At 41.4% G+C, this 24,551-nt stretch overlaps 1 long non-coding RNA gene across 1 annotated transcript in view; it reads right to left on the bottom strand.

Moving 5' to 3' along the window:
• Positions 1–2,696: 2,696 nt before the first annotated feature.
• Positions 2,697–24,551, bottom strand: part of LOC119506192 — a 43,911-nt gene continuing 22,056 nt past the window's right edge. The window contains exons 2-3 of the long non-coding RNA XR_005210941.1: positions 18,247–18,441; positions 2,697–3,016 (exon numbers count right to left, since the gene is read on the bottom strand). This is a non-coding gene — a long non-coding RNA (uncharacterized LOC119506192). The remainder of the gene's footprint in view (positions 3,017–18,246; positions 18,442–24,551) is intronic.

Raw genomic sequence — 24,551 nt, 5'->3', positions numbered from 1 at the left:
GGATTAGAATCATACACAGGCAAAGTTTTTCCCTTATCTTCTTTCTGCTGTTCATATCTGAAGTATTTCCACATAAAGCAATTCTTTTCTCACCCTTTCTTAGAAAATGCCTCTCTTTGCCTGTTTCATAATTCTTGACCAAGGAGAATGATTTTTCCTCTCATTTCTATTTATGAGTGAAATATAAAAATGACTCAAGATATAACAAAAAGGAACTGCATCAAGATATAACAAAAGGAACACATGAACTGAAATCAAACACTGTCACTAGCCTCTAGCTCTTGATTCTGCCTGGGAGGACCCCTCCCAGAAACTCCAAGCACCAGGATTCCAATTTTTTAGAAGTCTATTAAACTGTGTTTACCTCTTTTGTTGAGTCATTAGTTGGTTTATTACTGACTGCAGAATAGTATTTACTGCTCCTCACAATAGTGTAGAACATGCGGCATTAACAAAGTGACCCTGTAATCCCAATACGTGAAGTCCTCTGGGATTTCATCCACGTTTCAGGGACTCTCACTTCTGAATAGTATCTTGAATTCTTCTTATGACAACACCATCTGTTCACACATGGTCTCCAGGTCACCATATCCATGCAAGAGAGAACTGCAAAGTCACCCACACCCTCTTAAGCGCTTCCAAAGCCCAGAAGTCAGCTGCTGCTGGGGCCCATGCTGCAGAGCCTGTCACACGGCCCTACCAACTCCACAGATATTCACCGAGAAGCAAGTGTCTCTGCCACTCAACAGATTTCAGAAATATTGCAGGTTTGATGTTTTGGAAGTAGAGGTGGATCTAGTCCAGAATTTCAACCCCTCTTATTCCACTCCCCAAGATAAAATGTAATCTTAAACAACTATTAAAAAAACATATTTTAGTAAGGATGAGAGTTGGAAAAGCAGGTTATTTCAAAATAATTCATAGAGAATATTGGCTAGCCAGGTACCACTTCTGAGATAAAGATCAACTTTGTCATTTGGAGCAAGATGTGACCGAAAAGACAGGAAACAGAAAATAATAAACCATCAGTCAAGAGTCGCAAAAATTCTTCATGAGCTAAAATCAATTTAACACTCCCATGAACAGAGAGGGGAAGCAATAAATAAAGCTGAGAGTCTGGCTCCTCAGCCACTTGTCTCAGTGGAGAAACAGCACCTCGCAGTGATCCTTCCTCACATAACTTTGCAGTTCTCTCAGCACAGGAGTTCAGTTCTTGGCTTTAGTGCAGTGGTTCAACTCCAATACATTTCTCAGTATTTTAAATTGCTTCCAGAAAATCTTACTGAGCTGTCCTGTTCAGATGAGTTTGCAAGTAACTTTTGGAGCTAATCAGTGGCACTAAAATAACAAGATGCAGTGAAACTACATAATATTCCACACTGTCAAGATATTTGAGTAAAACAGGAGAGCAAAGGGAAGGTAGGAAATGAGCAAATAAGGAAAACAAGATACATGAGGAAGGCTCAGAGGAAAATATGTTGTGACCAGAGCTGACTAGCACAAAAGAGTGATCAAATGTAAGTGCAACAAGGCAAGAGGTGAGGTTTTATCTTCTGTTTACAGGATACATGCAACAAGTTCTACTTTCCTTCCCCCTGGTAACCCCTATGGCACACATATCTCTCTCACACATACACATGTGCACGCACGCCCACACACACACAATGAAGGACAAACAGGATATAATAAACTGCTGGGTTCAAATAATAGCTAGCCGGGTGAGAAAGGAAAAATGAAAACAACCCCCAACATCTGGAAGCTGGCCGCAAACTCACAGCTAGAATATGTTCTCCTACTGTTTGCACATAAACGATCTCATCTCACAGGGCACCATCTTCAGACAAGGTTGCTCTAAGATCAGGATAAAGTGAGACAAAATGAGAGCACTTCATAACTTTGTCTAAACAGACAAAAATAAGGTTGCTGTGCCACACACAAAATACCAAATACCCTCCTCTCAGGACAAAAATGAGGGCCTGCTACTTCCTTGCCCATTACAATTTCATCCTCATTCTAGTCTATTCTCCCTATTCTCCAATCTAGGGCAAACCCCTGCTTCTTAGACCCTCCCCCAAATCACCCAAAATCCTAATCCTGAAAGTTCTTTGTAACACCCTGTTCTAGTTTGTTAATGCTGCCAGAATGCAAAACACGAGAAATGGATTGGCTTCTAAAAAAAGAGGTTTATTTGATAAGCAGTTGCAGTCTTAAGGCCATAAAGTGTCCAAGGTAACACATTAACAATCAGGTACCTTCACTGGAGGATGGCCAATGGTGTCCAGAAAACCTCTGTTAGCTGGGAAGGCATGTGACTGGTGTCTGCTCCAAAGTTCTGGTTTCGAAATGGCTTTCTCCCAGGACATTCCTCTCTAGGCTGCAGCTCCTCAAAAATGTCACTTTTAGTTGCTCTTGCGGTGTTTGTCCTCTCTTAGCTTCTCTGGAGCAAAAGTCTGCTTTCAAAGGCCATCTCCAAAATGTCTCTGTAAGCTGCAGCTCCTCTTTCAGCTCCTGTGTGTTCTTCAAAGTGCCCCTCTTGGCTGTAGTAAGCTCCCTCCTTCTGTCTGAGCTTTTATAGGGCTCCAGTAAACTAATCAAGGCCCACGTTGAATGGGCAGGGCCACACCTCCACGAAAATTATCCAATCAGAGTTATCATCCACAGTTGGGTGGGTTGCATCTCCACAGAAACACTCAAAGAATTACAATCTAATCAACACTAATATGTCTGCCCACACAAGATTGCATCAAAGATAATGGCACTTTAGGGGACATAATACATCCAAACTGGCACATACCCTCTCTTGGAGACACCCCTGGTTCCTCATGGTGTGAGTTCTCCCTTGCTGCACTGAGTAACAAATCCAACTTGTGTACCTCCAGGTAAATTCTGGCTGGAGACCATCATCACAGGAAATAAACAAATCCAATTTGAGAGGGCATATAAACCAGATGAGGCAGTGTGTCCCCACTCTCCACTCCTCTTACCTCTGCTGGAAGATTGCACCTATAAAAACAAGCTGGAAGAGAGGAAAAAGAGAGTTGGAAGAATGAAAATGTTTGTTCTTTCTTACTACATCTCTCTATAACTTTGTGCACACATATACACACATAGAACCGAATTACTCAGTGGAATAGAAATATTTGGAAATAAAGAATTGATGCCCACTTCTTTTCTAGAGGTTCCTGAATGGCAGAACTTACATATGCTCCAGCAATGCTAGGGCAGGGTGGGACAGCAAACAGGTAAATGAGAGGCATAACTATATGTGAGAGGGCAAATGCCAAGGAGGCAAGTTTAGCACAGCAGGAAATTGAGTCCAATGTGTCTACAGGAGAGCATAGCAGAAAATTGGAAAAAATGAGCCAGATTTCCAGTGCCCTAGAAGATGAAGGTCCCCAACATCAAAGGATGTGACATGAAATGCTTTCTGCTCAAGAAGTGGATATATTCACTTAGGCTCATCCATGCCAGAAAGCTGTGGGGAGCCAAATGGGCTCCTAAAGAGCAGGACTGGCTCCTGATACTGCTGGAGCCAAGAAAACACAGCATGGGCACAAGCATCTGGCCAAGTGCCAGTGCCCAGACCACACAAGCTGAGAAGGAGCAGAAGCCAGCCAGGAAGCCGCATAGCAACCAGATGTGCTGCCTCTCCACCCCTGAAGTTCTGGCCATCTCTTGAGCTGACAGCCTTTCCTGCTCTGGCCCTTTGGCAACAAATGTGTTCAAGCTTTAAGGATGTGAAAGAGGGGAAAAAGGAGCCCTCTGAGGAGGAGGAGGAGACAGGTAGAAGAAACCTTGAAGAGTAACTGAATTTAACTCGAACGTTGCCCATAAGAGGCTAATCTTTAAACTAGAGTGGCTAGAATAACTGGAACTCAAAAAAAATCTAAAAATTCAAAAGAGAAATCAAAATAGCCCACTAAAAATATTTGTTTAACACAAAAGAAAGCAGTAGAGGAAGCAGTAAAATATACCTCAGACATAGCCTTAGTTTGCCAGAGCTGCTATGACAAATACCACATGCCGGTTGACTTAACAAGAATGTATTGTCTCACAGTTTGGAAGTACTGATGTACAGAATCAAGGAATTGTCAAAGCCATGCTTTCTCCTCAAAATCTGTAGCTTTCTGGTGCTGGCTTACTGCAATCCTTGGGGTTCCTTGGCTTGCATCTCTGCCTCCTGTCACATGGCCATATCTCCCTCTCTCTCTCTCTCTCTCTCTCTCTCTCTCTCTCTGTCTGTCTGTCTCTCTCTCTCTCTGCCTGTTCTTCTGGTTTTTGCTGACTTTGGGCATCTTCCTGTGGCTTTCTCTTACATACCTGACTTTTCTGGTTCTTCTGACTGACTGCATTTGAATTTCCTCTCAAAGCCTCCAATAAAGTGATTAGTATCCACCCTGATTCAATTTGGCCACATCTTAACTATAATAACCTCTTTAAAAAAGTCTATTTACAAATGAGTTCATATTTACAGAAATGCATATTAAGATTAAGAACATCTTTGTTGGGGAGCATGATTCAATTTATCACACATGAAAAAATAGCAAGATGGCAGACATTAATCCACCACATAAAAAATTATATTACATGTGAATTGTCTAAACTCTCCAATCAAAAGGCAGAGACTATCAGAATGAAAAACAAGATTGAATTTGTGCTGTCTATAAGAAACACACAGATTTAAAGATGCAAATAGGTTGAAAGTAAAAGGATGAAAATATGTATGATAAAAACAATAATTATAAGAGAGCTGGTGAATTAGTTAGGGTTATCTAGGGAAACAGAATCAATGAGAGATATCTATGAATATAAGATTTATAAAAGTGTCTCACACAACTGTGGATATGCACAAGTCCAAATTCCATAGGGCAGGCAGCAAACTGGAAACTCCAATGAAGATGTTCAATGAACTCCGCAGGAAACAAACTGGCAATTTCAATGAACGTGTTCCATGAACTCCTCAGGAAATGAACTGGCAACTTCGACGAGCTCCTCAGGAAATGCTTCACTGGGCAGCCAAAGAAGAAATGAAAGTCCTCTATCTGTTTTGCTTAAAAGTCTTCAACTGCTTGATTGGATTAAATCCAGCCAACTGCATTCTCTCATTGTGAAAGATACGCCCTTCATTGATGTCATCAGTCAGAACTGCAGCCAATTGACTGACGATTTAATAAACCAGTCTGTTGGTTTATTAACCAGCCACAAACAACCTCACAGCAGCAGTTAGGCCAGTCCTTGCTTGACCAGACAGCTGGGTACCATCACCTGGCCAAGTTGACACATGAACCTAACCATCACAGTCCACTGCTTGTTAACTTAGCAGTTATACACATCACCTAAAACCATACTTTATCTCTAAGTAGAGAACAATAACAGATAAATATTTTGCTTAACAATACTCCACTGTGCAGCGCACAACTGGAAATGCACTAAATCTCCCCAGAATAGAGTGCACTTGGGTGACATTAACTCTTAAAACTGATTTCCTTTAGCTTAAATAGAGCAAAATGAACAGTACAGCTTATGCCATATGACAAGGAGATAAGATAGAGAAGAAAGCAAAGATATTTGCTTTACAGACAAATACAAACATACTCATAACAAAACAAGGAGGAAATATTCATGCCATCATAGTCCTCATTTCTGTAACTGGTCACATGGCCATAGTTCATATTTATCACTACCTTCTTCCACTACCCATTCCATGTTCCCTTTACCCTCAGCAAGCACTTCAGCTGGCCATGGTTCTTTGCCTGGTGGGGTGACCCAAACCTTCATTCCTGAAATTCCTGGGCCTTTGGTAGTCCTGCCTGGATTGGGTTGTTGCAGTTTTCCATTGACTTTAATCACAGGGCATGGTAGGACTAAGAGACGCCCTAGGGGATCTCCTGTATTCCAGGAAAACTCTTCTTTACTTCCATTGTGTAGTTGCAGTGCTATTTCCCCTTGATAGTCAGGATCAATCACCCCAGCCACTACAGTAATCCCCTTCCTTGCCCGTTGATTCTGAGGCATCAGAAGCCCAAAGTGGCCAGGTGGCAGTCTTAACTTCCAGTTCAATGGGATTATTGTGTTTCCTGATGGAAGCACTCCTCCTTTTGGAACAAAGACTTATAGACCAGCAGAGCTTAAGCTTGCAGGGAAAGGAAGCAAAAATTTACCAAGTGTGTCACTAAGACTGATAGTGAGTGGTGCCACTCCTGTTTCCACCCCTTGATTCCTGGACCCATGAATCCTGGCTATGGGAGAAACAGCACCATAGAGTGGATGCTGATTCAGAGCATACACAGCCTCCTGGAGAACACTGCCCCAGCCCTGCAAGGTATTGCCACCTAGTTGGCGCCATAATTGAGTCTTCAATAGGCCATTCCACCATTCTATCAACCCAGCTGCCTCTGGATGATGGGGAATATGGTAAGACCAGAGAATTCCATGAGCATGTGCCCATTCCCTCACTTCATTTACTGTGAAATGGGTTCCTTGGTCTGAAGCAACACTGTGTGGAATACCATGATGGTGGATAAGGCATTCTGTAAGTCCACAGATGGTAGTTTTGGCAGAAGCATTTCATACAGGGAAGGCAAACCCATATCCAGAGTATGTGTCTATTCCAGCAAGAACAAATAGCTGCCCCTTTCATGATGGAAGTGGGCCAATGTAATCAACCTGCCACCAGGTAGCAGGCTGATCACCTCATGGAATGGTGCCATATTGGGGACTGAGTGTGGGTCTCTGCTGCTGGCAGATTGGACACTCAGCAGTGGCTGTGGCCAGGTCAGCCTTGGTGAGTGGAAGTCAATGTTGCCGAGCCCATGCATAACCTCCATCCCAACTGCCATGACCACTTTGTTCATGAGCCCATTGGGCAATGACAGGAGTTGCTTGGGAAAGAAACTGATTGGTATACACCAAAACAGGTCATTTTATCCACTTGGTTATTAGAATCTTCTGCTGAAATCACCCTCTGATGAGCATTCACATGGGACACAAATATCTTCATGTTGTTTGCCCACTCAGAAAGGTCTATCCACATACCTCTTCCCCAGACTTCTTTGTCACCAATCTTCCAATCATGTTCCTTCCAGGTCCCTGACCATCCAGCCAAACCATTAGCAACAGCCCATGAATCAGTATACAAATGTACCTCTGGCCAGTTCTCCTTCCAAGCAAAGTGAACAACCAACCAGGTGCACTGCTCGAAGTTCTGCCACTGGGAGGATTTCCCCTCACCACAGTCCTTCAGGGACATCCCAGAAAGGGGCTGCAGTGCTGCAGCTGTCCACTTTTGGGTGGTGCCTGCATATCATGCAGAACCATCTGTAAACCAGGCCCGAGTGTTCTCTTCCTCAGTCAACTAATTGTAAGGAACTCCCCAAGATGCCACAGCTGTGGGCTGGGAAAGAGAAGGTAAGGTGGAAGGAGTGGGGGCCATGGGCATTTGGGCCACTCCCTCATGTAACTTACTTGTGCCTTCAGGACCTGCTTGAGCTCTATCTCCTATATACCATTTCCATTTTATGATGGAGTGCTGCTGTGCACACCCAACTCTATGGCTTGGTGGGTCAGACAACACCCAGCTCATATAGGTAACTCAGGTCTCATGGTAACTTGGTGGCCCATGGTCAAGCATTCTGTCCTTACTAAGGCCCAGTAGCAGGCCAACAGCTGTTTCTCAAATGGAGAGTAGTTATCTGCAGAGGATGGTAAAGCTTTACTCCAAAATCCTAAGGGCCTGCATTGTGATTCTCCTATAGGAGCCTGCCAAAGGCTCCAAACAGCCTCTATATTTGCCACTTACACTTTCAGCACCATTGGATTGGCTGGATCATATGGTCCAAGCAGCAGAGCAGCTTATATAGCAGCCCGGACCTGTCACAGAGCCTCATCTTGTTCTGGTCCCCACTCAAAACTAGAAGCTTTTCTGGTCACTCAGTAAATGGGCTGGAGTAGCACACCCAAATGAAGAATATGCTGTCTCCAAAATCCAAAGAGGCCAACTAAGCATTGTACCTCTTTTTTTGGTCATAGGAGGGGCCAGATGCAATAGCTTATCCTTCATCTTAGAAGGGATATCTCAACAGGCCCCATACCACTGGACACCAAAAAATTTTGGAAGGCCCCTGTATTTTTGTTGGATTTATCTCCCATCCTCTGCCATGCAAATACCTTATCAACAAATCTAGAGTAGTTGCTACTTCTTACTCACTAGGTCCAATCAACATGATATCATCAATATAACAGACCAGTGTGATGTCTTGTGGGAGGGAGAAATGATCAAGATCCCTGTGGACAATATTATGATCCAGGGCTGGAGAGTTGATATAACCCTGAGGTAGCACACTGAATGTAAACTGTCAGCCTTGCCAGCTGAATGCAAACTGTTTCTGGTGGTCCTTACTGACAGCAATTGAGAAAAAAGCATTTGCCAAATCAATAGCTGCACACCAGGTACCAGGGGATGTGTTGATTTGCTCAAGCAATGATACCACTTCTGACTGGAACAGCACCTGCATTTGGAGTCACCACCTGGTTAAGCTTACGATAATCCACTGTCGTCCTCCAGGACCCATCTGTTTTCTGCATGGGCCAAATAGGAGAGTTGAATGGGGATGTGGTGGGAGTCACCACCCCTGCATCCTTCAAGTCCTTAAGAGTGGCATTATTTCCTATTAAAAGTTCCATGCAATTGTGGTGTTTGAACAAATCGACTGTACAGTTGTACCGTTTAGAAAATTTAGATCCTGTACCAAATAGATATCTATCCCCTTGGTCTCATATGCAAGTTGAAGTTTTAAAACACAATCAGTTTCAACCTCTATCCTTTGGCCTGGCTTGCCCTGGTCTTAACCAGACCTGCTTCATTCATATCACTAATTGAAGTCTGGGCTCTTTTTCAACTTTTTTTTTTTTTTTTTTTGACAGTGGCTGTATGCGCTAATACTGACATTCATATCTGCCAAGCTCTAGCTCTGAGTTTCAGGTGTCTCAGAGATATGCATTGTTCCAGAGACCAATCAGGTTTTACGCTAGGGGATCAGCATCTCAAAGTTTAGAGATAGGCCTTACAATTCAGGGATAGAGTTAACTGCTGTAAGAGCTTACAATCTAGGGATTATTACAATTATTGTGTCCACGTTAGGCTATGTTCTAAGATTCAATTCTGAGTTTACACATTGTAGTTAGTCCATATTGGTGAGGCATCATCCCTCTCACCATGTTTTCTCCAACACTTTTACTCCTATATATATATTTTCCTATAATTTTATAGAGTTATATTCACATACCATACATTTATCCACAGTGTACAATCTGTTGTTCATGATATCATCATAAAGTTGTACATTTATCACCACAGTCAGCACTTGAACATACTGATTACTACAAGAAAAATTGTTTGTTTGTTTGTTTTTTAGCAATAAGAAAAAATGATAAAAAGAAAAATAACATGTCATACAATACAATATACTACTAAGGACAGCAAATAACACCACTACCAAGAATCCCATGTTACTCCCCTATATCCGCCTCTCATATACATTTAGCATTGGCATATTGCCTTTGTTACAGTTAATGGAGGTATATTACAATGTTACTGTTGACCATAGACTCCAGTTTGCTTTGATTATGTTTTTTCCTGAATACCATCCCTTTTTCAAATTTCTACATGGTTGACATTCATTTGCTTTCCCACATGCAAAAACATTTTTATATTTGTATATTTAGTAACAGTCATTGGCCACTCCAGTTTTTGCCATGTTATACAGTCCCAGTCTTTATCATCTATCTTTACCTCTGGTTTCATACATTCTCCTATCCCACCTCTTTCAGCTTTACTCACAGACATCTTTGTTCAGTGTACTTACAATACCGTGCTACCATCACACAGTATTATGCTATCTATTTCTGGATCTATGCAATCAATCCTAAACATTCTGTAGTCCTTCAGCATCAAATGGCTGATCTCTGCCCTCTTTCTATCTCCTGGTCGCCTGTGTTGTCAGCTTTTAACTGGAGTGAAATAGTGACACATCCTACAGTAATTTGGGCAGATAATAAAAAATATATTTACAGCCTCCCCCTCCCCAGCCCTGAGGATCTGGGGGAAGGTGCGGATGTGTTGGACATCCTCACCTGGACTGGTGTTGATGTTGTCACAAACATTGGGACTGGCGGTTTGATGTGCTGAGCCCTCAAGCATGGAACTTGCCCTTATGAAGCTCATTACCACAAAGGAGAGTCTAAAGTTGTAGGTAATGGTGCCTAAGAGTCTCTCCCTGAGTACCTCTTTGTTGCTCAGATGTGGCCCTCTCTCTAACTGAGCCATCTCAACAGGTGAACTCGCTGCCCTCCCCCCTACGTGGGACCCGACTCCCAGGGGTGTAAACCTCCCTGGCAACGCAGAGTATGACTCCCGGGGATGAATGTGGACCTGGCATCGTGGGACTGAGAGGATCTTCTTGACCAAAAGGGGGATGCAAAATGAGATGAAATAATTTCAGTGGCTGAGAGATTCCAAATGGAGTCGAGAGGTCACTCTGGTGGACATTCTTATGCACTATATAGATAACACCTCTTAGGCTTTAATGTATTGGAATAGCTAGAAGTAAATACCTGAAACTACCAAACTCCAACCCAGCAGTCTGGACTCCTGAAGACAGTTATATAATAATGTAGATTACAGGGGGTGGCAGTGTGATTGTGAAGACCTTGTGGATCACACCCCCTTTATCTAGTGTATGGATGAGTGGAGGAATGGGGATAAAAACTAAAGGACAGATGGGGTGGGATGGGGGATGATTTGGGTGTTCTTTTTTCACTTTTATTTTTTATTCTTGTTCTGGTTCTTTCTGATGTAAGGAAAATGTTCAGAGATACATTGTGGTGATGAATGCATAACTATGTTATCATACTGTGGACAGTGGATTGTATATCATGGATGATTGTATGGTGTGTGAATGTATTTCAATAAAACTGAATTTAATAAAAAAAAAAAAAAGTGTGGCATTAATCTCTGCAATCCCTCCAGGAATCTGGTATTGCTTCCAGTTTACTATTTTGCTAGGCAGGGGCAGTTCTAGGGCTTCCACTTGGCCTTTCCCACCATAATAGCCCTCACTCCACAAGTGAGGGATCTGCTAGTTGCTGAGTATGTCTATTCCAATTATGCATTCTGGCACTGGGGAAATAACCACCGAATAGGTCTGGGCACCCATTGGACCCACTGTGAGATGGACCTGAGCTAAGACTCCATCAATCACCTGACCTCCATAAGCCCCAACTCTGGTGGACTAGAATGACGTTTTGGGTCCCCTGGAATTAATGTCACTTCTGAACCAGTGTCTAATAATCCACAAAATATCTGATCATTCCCTTTTCCCCAATGCACAGTTACCCTGGTAAAAGGCTGTAGGTCCCCCTGGGGAAGACTGGGAGGAAGATTAATAGTATAAATTTTTGGCAGGGAAACAGGGTCCTTCCCCAAGGGTACACGGCCTTCCCCTCATTCAAGGGGCTCTGGATCTGTAAACTGTCTCAAGTCTGGGAATTGATTAAGGGGCCATGACTCTCTGTTTTTGTAATTCAAGGGAGACTTTTGTTCACGTGACCTAGAATTCTTCTACTTATATAGTTCAAACAAGAATTTATTCAATTGCCCATCTATTTTACTACTTGGTACTCCATGATCTACTAGCTAATGCCGTAAGTCCTACAAGTCATATTATTTTGATTGCTTTGGGCATTTTCCATTATGGTAGCCACACCCACTTTGTCTGTGGTGATTAACTGTAGCCACTTGGCTTCTGCTGACTCGGGATCCAATTATCCCCATTGCGTTTAATGATTCCAGCCCAGTGACAGCAGTTCCTACAGCAATATCTGACCTACAGAGAAGGGTGACTACAGAGCTCTTCAGGGATGATGGAGCTAGTCTCACAAATTTATTCCTCACAGTCCTGGTAAAAGATGTGCCCTCTGGACATTCCAGGGGTGTGTGAGCAGGTCTTCCATGATAAATACACTCTAACATTCCAATCTCTAAGCCTTTGAATCCCCTCCACATTATATCAGGGCAGTTCTGGCATTTCAACTTCCAGTAATGTCGGCCATCTTTTGATCCATGTTTCAGCCAACCACCCAAACAAACTGTTAATGCCCTTTCTAACCCCTTGAGCTACAACACTGAATGCAGAATCTCTGCTTAATGGACCCATATCAGTAAATTCAACCTGATCCAACCTTATATTCCTTCCACCATTATCCCACACTCTTAATATCCATTTCCACACATATTCCCCTGGTTTCTGTCTGTATAAGTTGGAAAACTCATACAGTTCAATGGGTCACACTTTGTACCTCACCCTATGGGGCCTGTTGGGATTTGAGCCTAGTTATAGGTCTTGAAGCAAAGACTGTTGGTGGGGGTGGGTCATGAAAAGAGTTAGAATTATCCCTCCAGCCATTTACCTCAGGACATTCTGTTGCATTTCCATCTCTTAAAACAGGATTAATCTCTCCAGACAGAGGAGTGAGGGCTGCTTCCTCATGGGAGGTGATTACAGGATTAGCAGGAACTGAAAGGTTAATCTCTTTAGGTGGGGGTTGGATGGCAGGCTCCTTAGGGCAGACTGGAGGTGGGGAAGCTGTTTCCTCAGGACAGCCCTCTACAGGTAAATTTAACAATGACTCAGCAGAATCCAGGGTTCCAATATCCTCACTGCCATTATTATCAATCCATATGTCCTCATCCCAAGTTTTGGGATCCCATTCTTTTCCAATCAATACCTTTACTTTAACAGCAGACACCCTGAGAGGTTGAGATTTTAGTTTATGTTGTAAATCTGCTACTCACACAATGAGAGTCTGCATCTGGTTTTCAGAAATCTCAAGTCTGTGGGCACAGGAAATAAGATTTTCTTTCAGGGCACACATAGAAACCTTTACATCTGTCATACGGCATGTAAGTTTTAAATCTGAAGCCTTTAGTTCATCACTTTCTCTTATAACTTTATCCAACATGTCTAAAAGCAGCCAGCCAACATCATTATACCTCTTAATTCTACAAAACTCTGTGAAGGTGTAGAAAACACTATCACCCAGAACCTTACTTCATACAAGAGTTTGACTAGGAGAATCAAACAGTACTATTTTGCATATCTCCTTTGCCAACTCATGCCATGGACTGTCAGTGCCATCTTCATTATTGGAAATGGAGTCATTAGTGCCTTTGAATCTAATCAGAGTAGAAAACAAAGGTAAAAGCCCATTTTAAGATTCTGTTTCTCCAGAACCACTCCCGGTACCAAGTTGTATTAGTTAGGGTTCTCTAGGGAAACAGAATCAGTGAGAGATATCTATGAATATAAGATTTATAAAAGTGGGTATGCATGAGTCCAAATAGCATAAGGCAGGCAGCAAACTGGCAACTCCAATGAAGATGTTCGATGACCTCCTCAGGAAACAAACTGGCAACTTCAGGAAATGCTTCACTGGTCAGTCGAAGAAGAAGTGAAGGTCCTCTATCTGTCTTGCTTAAAAGTCTTCAACAGATTGATTGGATTAAATCCAGCTGACTGTGTTCTCTCATTGTGGAAGACACACCCTTCATTGATGTCATCAGTCACAGCTGCAGTCAATTGACTGATGATTTAATAAACCAGCCTGTTGGTTTATTAACCAGCCACAAAAGTCTTCACAGAAAGGGTTAGGCTGGTGCTTGCTTGACCAGACAGCTGGGTACCATCACATGGCCAAGTTGACACATGAACCCAACCATCACAGCTGGAAAGATTGTATTAATACCAGACAAAATAGAATTTAAGACTGTATAAATTACTAGGGCTAAAAGGGACAGCTCCTAATGATTATCAGGAAGATATATAACAATTATGAATATATTTCCACCTAACAACAAAGCCCAAAAATAAATGAAGAAAACTGACAGAATTGAAAAGAGGAATAGACAATTATTATTTGGAGATTCCAATTGATAGAATATTGAAACAAAAAAAAAAAAACTCAGTAAATATATGGAAGAATTGAACACCACTATCAACCAACTTGACCTAATTGATATTTATAGAATACTCCAACAAACAGGAGCAGAATACACATTCTTTTGAAACACACATGAATTATTTTCCAGGATAGGCCATGAACAAATTTCAGTAATTTAAAATGATTGAAACTACACAAATCATTTTTTCTGACCACAGTAAAATTATAAATCAACATCAAATAGAAATTTGGGAAATCTCAACATTTTTGGAAATTAAGCCACATATTCTAAGTATCCCATAAGTCAAGGAAGAAATCACTGAGGACATTGAAAATATCTTGAACTGTTTGAAAATAAAAACACAGCACATCAGAAATTATGGGATGCATTTAGAGGGAAATTTAGAGTTTCAAATACTTATATTAGGGAGAAAGAAAGATCTAATATCCTTATAAAGAGGATGAAAACAAAAGCACATGATCATCTCAGTATGATTTCCCAAGATCAAAAAGAATACAAGGATGTCCACACCCACTTCTCACCACCAAGACACAACATTGAACTGGAAGTTCTGGTCTGTCTAAAGACAAGAAAAAGAAATTACATGCAGCCATATTGGAAAGGAAGGGGAAAAAGTTTTCTCAGACAACACGGTCTTTTATGTAACAAATTCCAAGGAATCTGTATTTAAAAAAAAAAAAAAAAAAAAAAAAAACTACTAGGACCAAATAAGTGGGTTTAGCAAGGTCATAGAATATAAGACCAAGATATAAAAATGAATTGTATATCCACATACTAGTCACAAAGAATCCAAAATTGTATTAAGAAAACAATTCTATTCACAATAACATTTGAAAGTAAGAAAATGCTTAGGAATAAATTTTACAAAAGTGGAAGATCTGTACATTAAAAACCACAAATCACTGCTGAGGGAAATAAAAGATCTAAATAAATGTAGAGGTATATCAAGTTCATAGAATGGAGGGCTTAATAATGTTAAGACAGCAATAATTCCCAAAATAATTTATAAATGTAAAGCAATCCCTATCAAAATCCCACCAGGCATTCTTTTAGAATTTGACTAACTTGAAGAAAACCTAAGAGAAAATTTTGGTGACCTAAGTTAGGCAAAGTTTTCTTAGATATAACACTGAATCATGACGTATAAAAGAAAAACTGATAAATTGGACTTTCCCAAAATTATGAACTTTTGATCTTCAAAATATATCAATAAGAAAATGAAAAGGCAAGCCATGAACTGGGAGAAAAAATTTGCAAATCTTATATATGATAAATGACTTATATCCAAAAGATATAAAGAACAATTCCAGCTCAATTGTAAGAAGACACATAGACAAATGTTTAAAATGGGCAAAAGATTTGAATAGGTACTTCACTAAAGATTAGGGAAATACAAATTAAAACCACAATTAAATGAAAACATTTTGGCAGTTTCTTAAAAAGTTAGCCATACATACATACAGCCTAACCATTCCACTCCTAGATATCTATCCAAGAGAAATAAAAACTTGTGTCCACATAAGGGCTTTTACACAAATGTTGTGTAAAATGTTGTGTATTATGCAGCAGCATAATATCCCCAAACTGGAAACAATCCCTGTGTCCATCAGTAAGAAAATGGGTTACCAAATTGGGGTATATTCATATGATGGAATACTACTCAGCAATTACAAAAAACAAACTACTGCTACATGCAACACACCGAACCTCAAAACCATCATACCAAGCGAAGGAAGCCAAACCAAGAGTGCATACTGTATGATCCCATTTATATAAAACTTTATTAAAAGACATAAATAGAGAGAGAATGAAGACAAGTGGCTGCCTGTGGCTGGGGGTGGGAGCAGCAGGGACTGCAAACAGGCTGATGGGAACTTTACAAGAGATTAAATTGTTCTCAAAATGGATTATGGAGATGACTGCACAACCATGTGTCACTAAAAGTCATTAATGGATGAACTGCATGTTGTACCTCAATAAAGCTGTAAAGAAAAAAAAAATACCAACAATGGTTATGCAGTCAAGGATCCATCCATTATAAAAGGCTTTTCAGGTTCCTTTCTCACAAATTAACTCTCTTTTTCATTCTAAATTCCGATGAAAAGGAAAGTCGAAGTGTCTGTACCCAAAAGCAAATTAATTTTCCACGATGTCCCTGCACCCGAGCCATGTGTCTTTAGAGGAGGCACCCTCTCACAGTTTCATTTATCAGATAGCGTGTAACAACGCCAGCCTGGGGAGCCCAGAAGGAGATGGACTATTTAGATTTCACAGCTCTTGGGACATTTCAAATGAACCTCTAGGGTTGTCGGTAAGTCTTATTGGTAAAATCCCTTCTCATCAGTCATTAAAGCTTATTTGCTTCAATGTTATCAGTCAGGGGCTGAGAAGGAACTGTCAGTCACAAGATCAAGCTTATTCATGGGTCCCAAATGTCACTAGGATTTATACAATGGTTCTGGGGCTGGGAATAAAGAACAGACAACTGCTCCCAAGTGACCCATGTGTTAGAAAGGGGCCGTTGTCAGGAACCACTTCTCCCACAGGTGCTCCTGATAACACTTAACAATCAGAGCTGCTTTCCCCAAAGAAATTTAGTGTTTGAATATAAAAGTTAGACACCTCTGCACTGAGACTGGGCTCTGCCAAATACTAGAAGTCAGAAGCAGAGCTGGTAAATCTCTAACAACTTGTTCTCTGGGAGACAAAAAGGATCTAATTTGCAGCATTTTCTGGCTGCCATGGTGTAAATACTCCTGCCATGGCTGACTTCAAGCCCCAACTTGACACGACTGCGGGTCAAGGTGGGAAGAGATGCTCACAGACAGCTCTGACGAATGGTGTGTGCCGGCTCCAGCACGTCCTGTAGAGGGGCCGGGGAGGAGCTGCAGAACGTGAGACTGCACAAATCAAAGTTCCAATCGAGACTTAACCTGTCAGAACAAAACCATGCAACTTTTCTTTTTACTTAAACAGCTGGAATAAATTTAAAGCATTCGAAATTCAATAAATTTGCTACATAGTGATTACATGGATTTATCTCTGAATTCACATATTTGGGCATTCCAGCTATAAAATTTCAGTGGAATCTCTTAACGTGTGTCTGGATTATACACACACATGCATCATATAGGTATTTACATACATCACAGAATCCAGTCTTCTGTTGTGTAACAAGGCAATGGTTCATCATGGATCCTGAATAATGGAAAATATATCCCCCTTTAATAATATCAGTCCCCCTGTGGTGTATCAGAAATGACTGGAAAATGCTGGAGTTTGAGTATGTAACTAATCATACTCTGACCTCACAGATTCTAACCTAATTGAGAAACCCACTCAGAAGTCAGAGAGGGAATAAAATAGCAGCAGCATCACTAGTAAAGCTGAGCTGGAGGCAGAGGCTTAGCAAGAGGTCAAAATGGACCATCGAGTCCTGCTCCCCATCATTGCCTTCACCCCCAGAGCAGCTGGGCAGTCCCTAGAGAACCCATGGCTTAAGGACAAGCACTGCAATTCCATTTATCTCTGTGCCCACACTTTGGAGGAAGGTGATAACCCTCAGACATTGGGCTGCGAGTCTGACGGGTGAGCTCAGGGCTGATCCCAGGACAAATTCAGCCAGACCAGGCAGAGCATGGACCTTGAGGGCTAGCAGCCAATTTTTACTCCAGTTGTGTCCAGGGTACTAGCAACTGCTCCCATGTGTCAGGTGCAGCCCGTGCCAGACTTCTTCTAGGTCTTATTAATCAACTGACAACAATCTGCAGGAAAGAGTAACCTCATTTTGTAGATGTGGGTGTGCAGGGAGATTGGTGACATGCCCAGCTGCCAACTGGAGAAACTGGAGTTCCAGCCCATGATGGTCCCATACCACAGATAATTTTTTGCAATAAAATGCCTCTTGCTTGGCCAGGATCCCAGGCAGGTGGCTGTCAAGAATCCACAAACATCAGCCAAAGAACTTGGCCAAAAGGGATCAAACAGAAGTTGCCTAGAATTAACAACAATCTATTGATCTCATCCTGCATGTGAATGTCTCATTTCATGCACCCCTGTAGTACCCTGTGAGAAAGAGTCTCCCTTCTACAGCTGGAAACCCTGAGACTTAACCAAGACAACCAAGTCCTGTCTGAAACGGCCCTCTCCTGCCCCCACCACTGTAGACTGTCCTCAGAACAGCCTCGATGCCGACCGGAAAAGCCCTGAGACCCAATAAAGGTTCTTACGATTCTGAGGTTGTTGGGTAGATTTTGCCACCTCGATGGGAATTCAGTTACGATGGATCCACCAGCCCTGCAGCCGCGTCATTATTTTTTCAAGGTGGTGCTGGATTCCAGTTTCCCAGGAGGCTTCCAAGGCTGCCAGGGGAGAGACTCCTCATCTGGTCTCCTCGAGCCAGAGACACAGGACAGGGGGGTGGCCTGCAGCCAAGAGCGGGAGGAAACAGGTGGGGTTTAAAACATAGCTGCTGGAGGTGGGGCAAGATGGCAGACTGGTGAGCTGTATGTTTTAGTTACTCCTCCAGGGAAGTAGGTAGAAAGCCAGGAACTGCGTGGACTGAACACCACAGAGCAATCTGATTTTGGGCATACTTCATACAACACTCATGAAAACGTGGAACTGCTGAGATCAGCGAAATCTGTAAGTTTTTGCGGCCAGGGGACCCGCGCCCCTCCCTGCCAGGCTCAGTCCCGTGGGAGGAGGGGCTGTCAGCTCCGGGAAGGAGAAGGGAGAACTGCAGGGGCAGCCCTTATCTGAAACTCATTCTACTGATCCAAACTCCAACCATAGATAGACTGAGACCAGACACCAGAGAATCTGAGAGCAGCCAGCCAAGCAGAGAGGAGACAGGCATAGAGAAAAAAAACAACACGAAAAACTCCAAAATAAAAGCGGAGGATTTTTGGAGTTCTGATGAACATAGAAAGGGGAAGGGCAGAGCCCAGGCCCGAGCTCAGGCCCTGAGGTACATATGCAAATCCCGAAGAAAAGCTGATCTCTCTGCCCTGTGGACCTTTCCTTAATGGCCCTAATTGCTTTGTCTCTTAGCATTTCAATAACCCATTAGATCTCTGAGGAGGGCCCTTTTTTTTTTTTTTTAATTCTTTTTTCTTTTTCTAAAACAATTACTCGAAGAAGCCCAATACAGAAAGCTTCAAAGACTTGCAATTTGGGCAGGTCAAGTCAAGAGCAGAACTAAGAGAGCTCTGAGACAAAACACCATAATCCAGTGGCTGAGAAAATTCACTAAACACCACAACTTCCCAAGAAAAGGGGGGTGTCCGCTCACAGCCATCATCCTGGTGGACAGGAAACACTCCTGCCCATCACCAGCCCCATAGCCCAGAACTGCCCCAGACAACCCAGTGTGATGGAAGTGCTTCAAATAACAGGCACACACCACAAAACTGGGCGTGGACATTAGCCTTCCCTGCAACCTCAGCTGATTGTCCCAGAGTTGGGAAGGTGGAGCAGTGTGAATTAACAAAGCCCCATTCAGCCATCATTTCAGCAGACTGGGAGCCTCCCTACACAGCCCAGCAGCCTAGAACTGCCCTGGGGGGACGGCACTCACCTGTGACATAGCACAGTCATCCCTCAACAGAGGACCCAGGGTGCACGGCCTGGAAGAGGGGCCCACTTGCAAGTCTCAGGAGCCATACGCCAATACCAAGGACTTGTGGGTCAGTGGCAGAGACAAACTGTGGCAGGACTGAACTGAAGGATTAGACTATTGCATCAGCTTTAAAACTCTAGGATCACCAGGGAGATTTCATTGTTAGGGCCACCCCCCCTCCCTGACTGCCAGAAACACGCCCCATATACAGGGCAGGCAACACCAACTACACACGCAAGCTTGGTACACCAATTGGACCCCACAAGACTCACTCCCACACTCACCAAAAAGGCTAAGCAGGGGAGAACTGGCTTGTGGAGAACAGGTGGCTCGTGGATGCCACCTGCTGGTTAGTTAGAGAAAGTGTACTCCACGAAGCTGTAGATCTGATAAATTAGAGATAAGGACTTCAATTGGTCTACAAATCCTAAAAGAACCCTATCAAGTTCAGCAAATGCCACGAGGCCAAAAACAACAGAAAATTATAAAGCATATGAAAAAACCAGACGATATGGATAACCCAAGCCCAAGCACCCAAATCAAAAGACCAGAAGAGACACAGCACCTAGAGCAGCTACTCAAAGAACTAAAGATGAACAATGAGACCATAGTACGGGAGACAAAGGAAATCAAGAAGACCCTAGAAGAGCATAAAGAAGCCATTGCAAGACTAAATAAAAAAATGGATGATCTTATGGAAATTAAAGAAACTGTTGACCAAATTAAAAAGATTCTGGACACTCATAGTACAAGACTAGAGGAAGTTGAACAACGAATCAGTGACCTCGAAGATGACAGAATGGAAAATGAAAGCATAAAAGAAAGAATGGGGAAAAAAATTGAAAAAATCGAAATGGACCTCAGGGATATGATAGATAATATGAAACGTCCAAATATAAGACTCATTGGTGTCCGAGAAGGAGTAGAAAAGGGTAAAGGTCTAGGAAGAGTATTCAAAGAAATTGTTGGGGAAAACTTCCCAAATCTTCTAAACAACATAAATACACAAATCATAAATGCTCAGCGAACCCCAAATAGAATAAATCCAAATAAACCCACTCCGAGACATATACTGATCACACTGTCAAACACAGAAGAGAAGGAGCAAGTTCTGAAAGCAGCAAGAGAAAAGCAATTCACCACATAGAAAGGAAACAGCATAAGACTAAGTAGTGACTACTCTGCAGCCACCATGGAGGCAAGAAGGCAGTGGCACGATATATTTAAAATTCTGAGTGAGAAAAATTTCCAGCCAAGAATACTTTATCCAGCAAAACTCTCCTTCAAATTTGAGGGAGAGCTTAAATTTTTCACAGACAAACAAATGCTGAGAGAATTTGCTAACAAGAGACCTGCCCTACTGGAGATACTAAAGAGAGCCCTACAGACAGAGAAACAAAGACAGGACAGAGAGACTTGGAGAAAGGTTCAGTACTAAAGAGATTCGGTATGGGTACAATAAAGGATATTAATAGACAGAGGGGAAAAATATGACAAACATAAACCAAAGGATAAGATGGCTGATTCAAGAAATGCCTTCACGGTTATAACGTTGAGTGTAAATGGATTAAACTCCCCAATCAAAAGATATAAATTTGCAGAATGGATCAAAAAAAATGAACCATCAATATGTTGCATACAAGAGACTCATCTTCGACACAGGGACACAAAGAAACTGAAAGTGAAAGGATGGAAAAAAATATTTCATGCAAGCTACAGCCAAAAGAAAGCAGGTGTAGCAATATTAGTCTCAGATAAAATAGACTTCAAATGCAGGGATGTTTTGAGAGACAAAGAAGGCCACTACATACTAATAAAAGGGGCAATTCAGCAAGAAGAAATAACAATCGTAAATGTCTATGCACTCAATCAAGGTGCCACAAAATACATGAGAGAAACACTGGCAAAACTAAAGGAAGCAATTGATGTTTCCACAATAATTGTGAGAGACTTCAACACATCACTCTCTCCAATAGATAGATCAACCAGACAGAAGACCAATAAGGAAATTGAAAACCTAAACAATCTGATAAATGAATTAGATTTAACAGACATACACAGGACATTACATCCCAAATCACCAGGATACACACACTTTTCTAGTGCTCATGGAACTTTCTCCAGAATAGATCATATGCTGGGACATAAAACAAGCCTCAATAAATTTAAAAAGATTGAAATTCTTCAAAGCACATTCTCTGACCACAATGGAATACAATTAGAAGTCAATAACCATCAGAGACTTAGAAAATTCACAAATACCTGGAGGTTAAACAACACACTCCTAAACAATCAGTGGGTTAAAGAAGAAATAGCAAGAGAAATTGCTAAATATATAGAGATGAATGAAAATGAGAACACAACATACCAAAACCTATGGGATGCAGCAAAAGCAGTGCTAAGGGGGAAATTTATAGCACTAAACGCATATATTAAAAAGGAAGAAAGAGCCAAAATCAAAGAACTAATGGGTCAACTGAAGAAGCTAGAAAATGAACAGCAAACCAATCCTAAACCAAGTAGAAGAAAAGAAATAACAAGGATTAAAGCCGAAATAAATGACATAGAGAACAAAAAAACAATAGAGAGCATATATATCACCAAAAGTTGGTTCTTTGAGAAGATCAACAAGATTGACAAGCCCCTAGCTAGACTGACAAAATCAAAAAGAGAGAAGACCCATATAAACAAAATAATGAATGAAAAAGGTGACATAACTGCAGATCCTGAAGAAATTAAAAAAATTATAAGAGGATACTATGAACAACTGTATGGCAACAAACCGGATAAGGTAGAGGAAATGGACAATTTCCGGGAAACATATGAACAACCTAGACTGACCAGAGAAGAAATAGAAGACCTCAACCAACCCATCACAAGCAAAGAGATCCAATCAGTCATCAAAAATCTTCCCACAAATAAATGCCCAGGGCCAGATGGCTTCACAGGGGAATTCTACCAAACTTTCCAGAAAGAACTGACACCAATCTTACTCAAACTCTTTCAAAACATTGAAGAAAATGGAACACTACCTAACTCATTTTATGAAGCTAACATCAATCTAATACCAAAACCAGGCAAAGATGCTACAAAAAAGGAAAACTACCGGCCAATCTCCCTAATGAATATAGATGCAAAAATCCTCAACAAAATACTTGCAAATCGAATCCAAAGACACATTAAAAAAATCATACACCATGACCAAGTGGGGTTTCTTCCAGGCATGCAAGGATGGTTCAACATAAGAAAATAAATCAATGTATTACAACACATTAACAAGTCAAAAGGGAAAAATCAATTGATCATCTCAATAGATGCTGAAAAAGCATTTGACAAAATCCAACATCCGTTTTTGATAAAAACACTTCAAAAAGTAGGAATTGAAGGAAACTTCTTCAACATGATAAAGAGCATATATGAAAAACCCACAGCCAGCATAGTACTCAATGGTGAGAGACTGAAAGCTTTCCCTCTAAGATCAGGAACAAGACAAGGATGCCCGCTGTCACCACTGTTATTCAACATTCTGCTAGAAGTGCTAGCCAGGGCAATCCGGCAAGACAAAGAAATAAAAGGCATCCAAATTGGAAAGGAAGAAGTAAAACTGTTATTGTTTGCAGATGATATGATCTTATATCTGGAAAACCCTGAGAAATCGACAACACAGCTACTAGAGCTAATAAACAAATTTAGCAAAGTAGCGGGATACAAGGTTAATGCACATAAGTCAGTAATGTTTCTATATGCTAGAAATGAACAAACTGAAGAGACACTCAAGAAAAAGATACCATTTTCAATAGCAACTAAAAAAATCAAGTACCTAGGAATAAACTTAACCAAAGATGTAAAAGACCTATACAAAGAAAACTACATAACTCTACTAAAAGAAATAGAAGGGGACCTTAAAAGATGGAAAAATATTCCATGTTCATGGATAGGAAGACCAAATGTCATGAAGATGTCAATTCTACCCAAACTCATCTACAGATTCAATGCAATCCCAATCAAAATTCCAACAACCTACTTTGCAGACTTGGAAAAGCTAGTTATCAAATTTATTTGGAAAGGGAAGATGCCTCGAATTGCTAAAGACACTCTAAAAAAGAAAAACGAAGTGGGAGGACTTACACTCCCTGACTTTGAAGCTTATTATAAAGCCACAGTTGCCAAAACAGCATGGTACTGGCACAAAGATAGACATATAGATCAATGGAATCAAATTGAGAATTCAGAGATAGACCCTCAGATCTATGGCCGACTGATCTTTGATAAGACCCCCAAAGTCACTGAACTGAGTCATAATGGTCTTTTCAACAAATGGGGCTGGGAGAGTTGGATATCCATATCCAAAAGAATGAAAGAGGACCCCTACCTCACCCCCTACACAAAAATTAACTCAAAATGGACCAAAGATCTCAATATGAAAGAAAGTACCATAAAACTCCTAGAAGATAATGTAGGAAAACATCTTCAAGACCTTGTATTAGGCGGCCACTTCCTAGACTTTACACCCAAAGCACAAGCAACAAAAGAGAAAATAGATAAATGGGAACTCCTCAAGCTTAGAAGTTTCTGCACCTCAAAGGAATTTCTCAAAAAGGTAAAGAGGCAGCCAACTCAATGGGAAAAAATTTGGGGATACCATGTATCTGACAAAAGACTGATATCTTGCATATATAAAGAAATCCTACAACTCAACGACAATAGTACAGACAGCCCAATTATAAAATGGGCAAAAGATATGAAAAGACAGTTCTCTGAAGAGGAAATACAAATGGCCAAGAAACACATGAAAAAATGTTCAGCTTCACTAGCTATTAGAGAGATGCAAATTAAGACCACAATGAGATACCATCTAACACCGGTTAGAATGGCTGCCATTAAACAAACAGGAAACTACAAATGCTGGAGGGG

Source organism: Choloepus didactylus, chromosome 11 (genome assembly GCF_015220235.1).
Source record: "Choloepus didactylus isolate mChoDid1 chromosome 11, mChoDid1.pri, whole genome shotgun sequence".
In the NCBI taxonomy this organism is placed as follows: Eukaryota; Metazoa; Chordata; class Mammalia; order Pilosa; family Megalonychidae; genus Choloepus; species Choloepus didactylus.
Note: the sequence above shows the minus strand (reverse complement) of the source record. Positions and strands in the feature narration are given on the sequence as shown.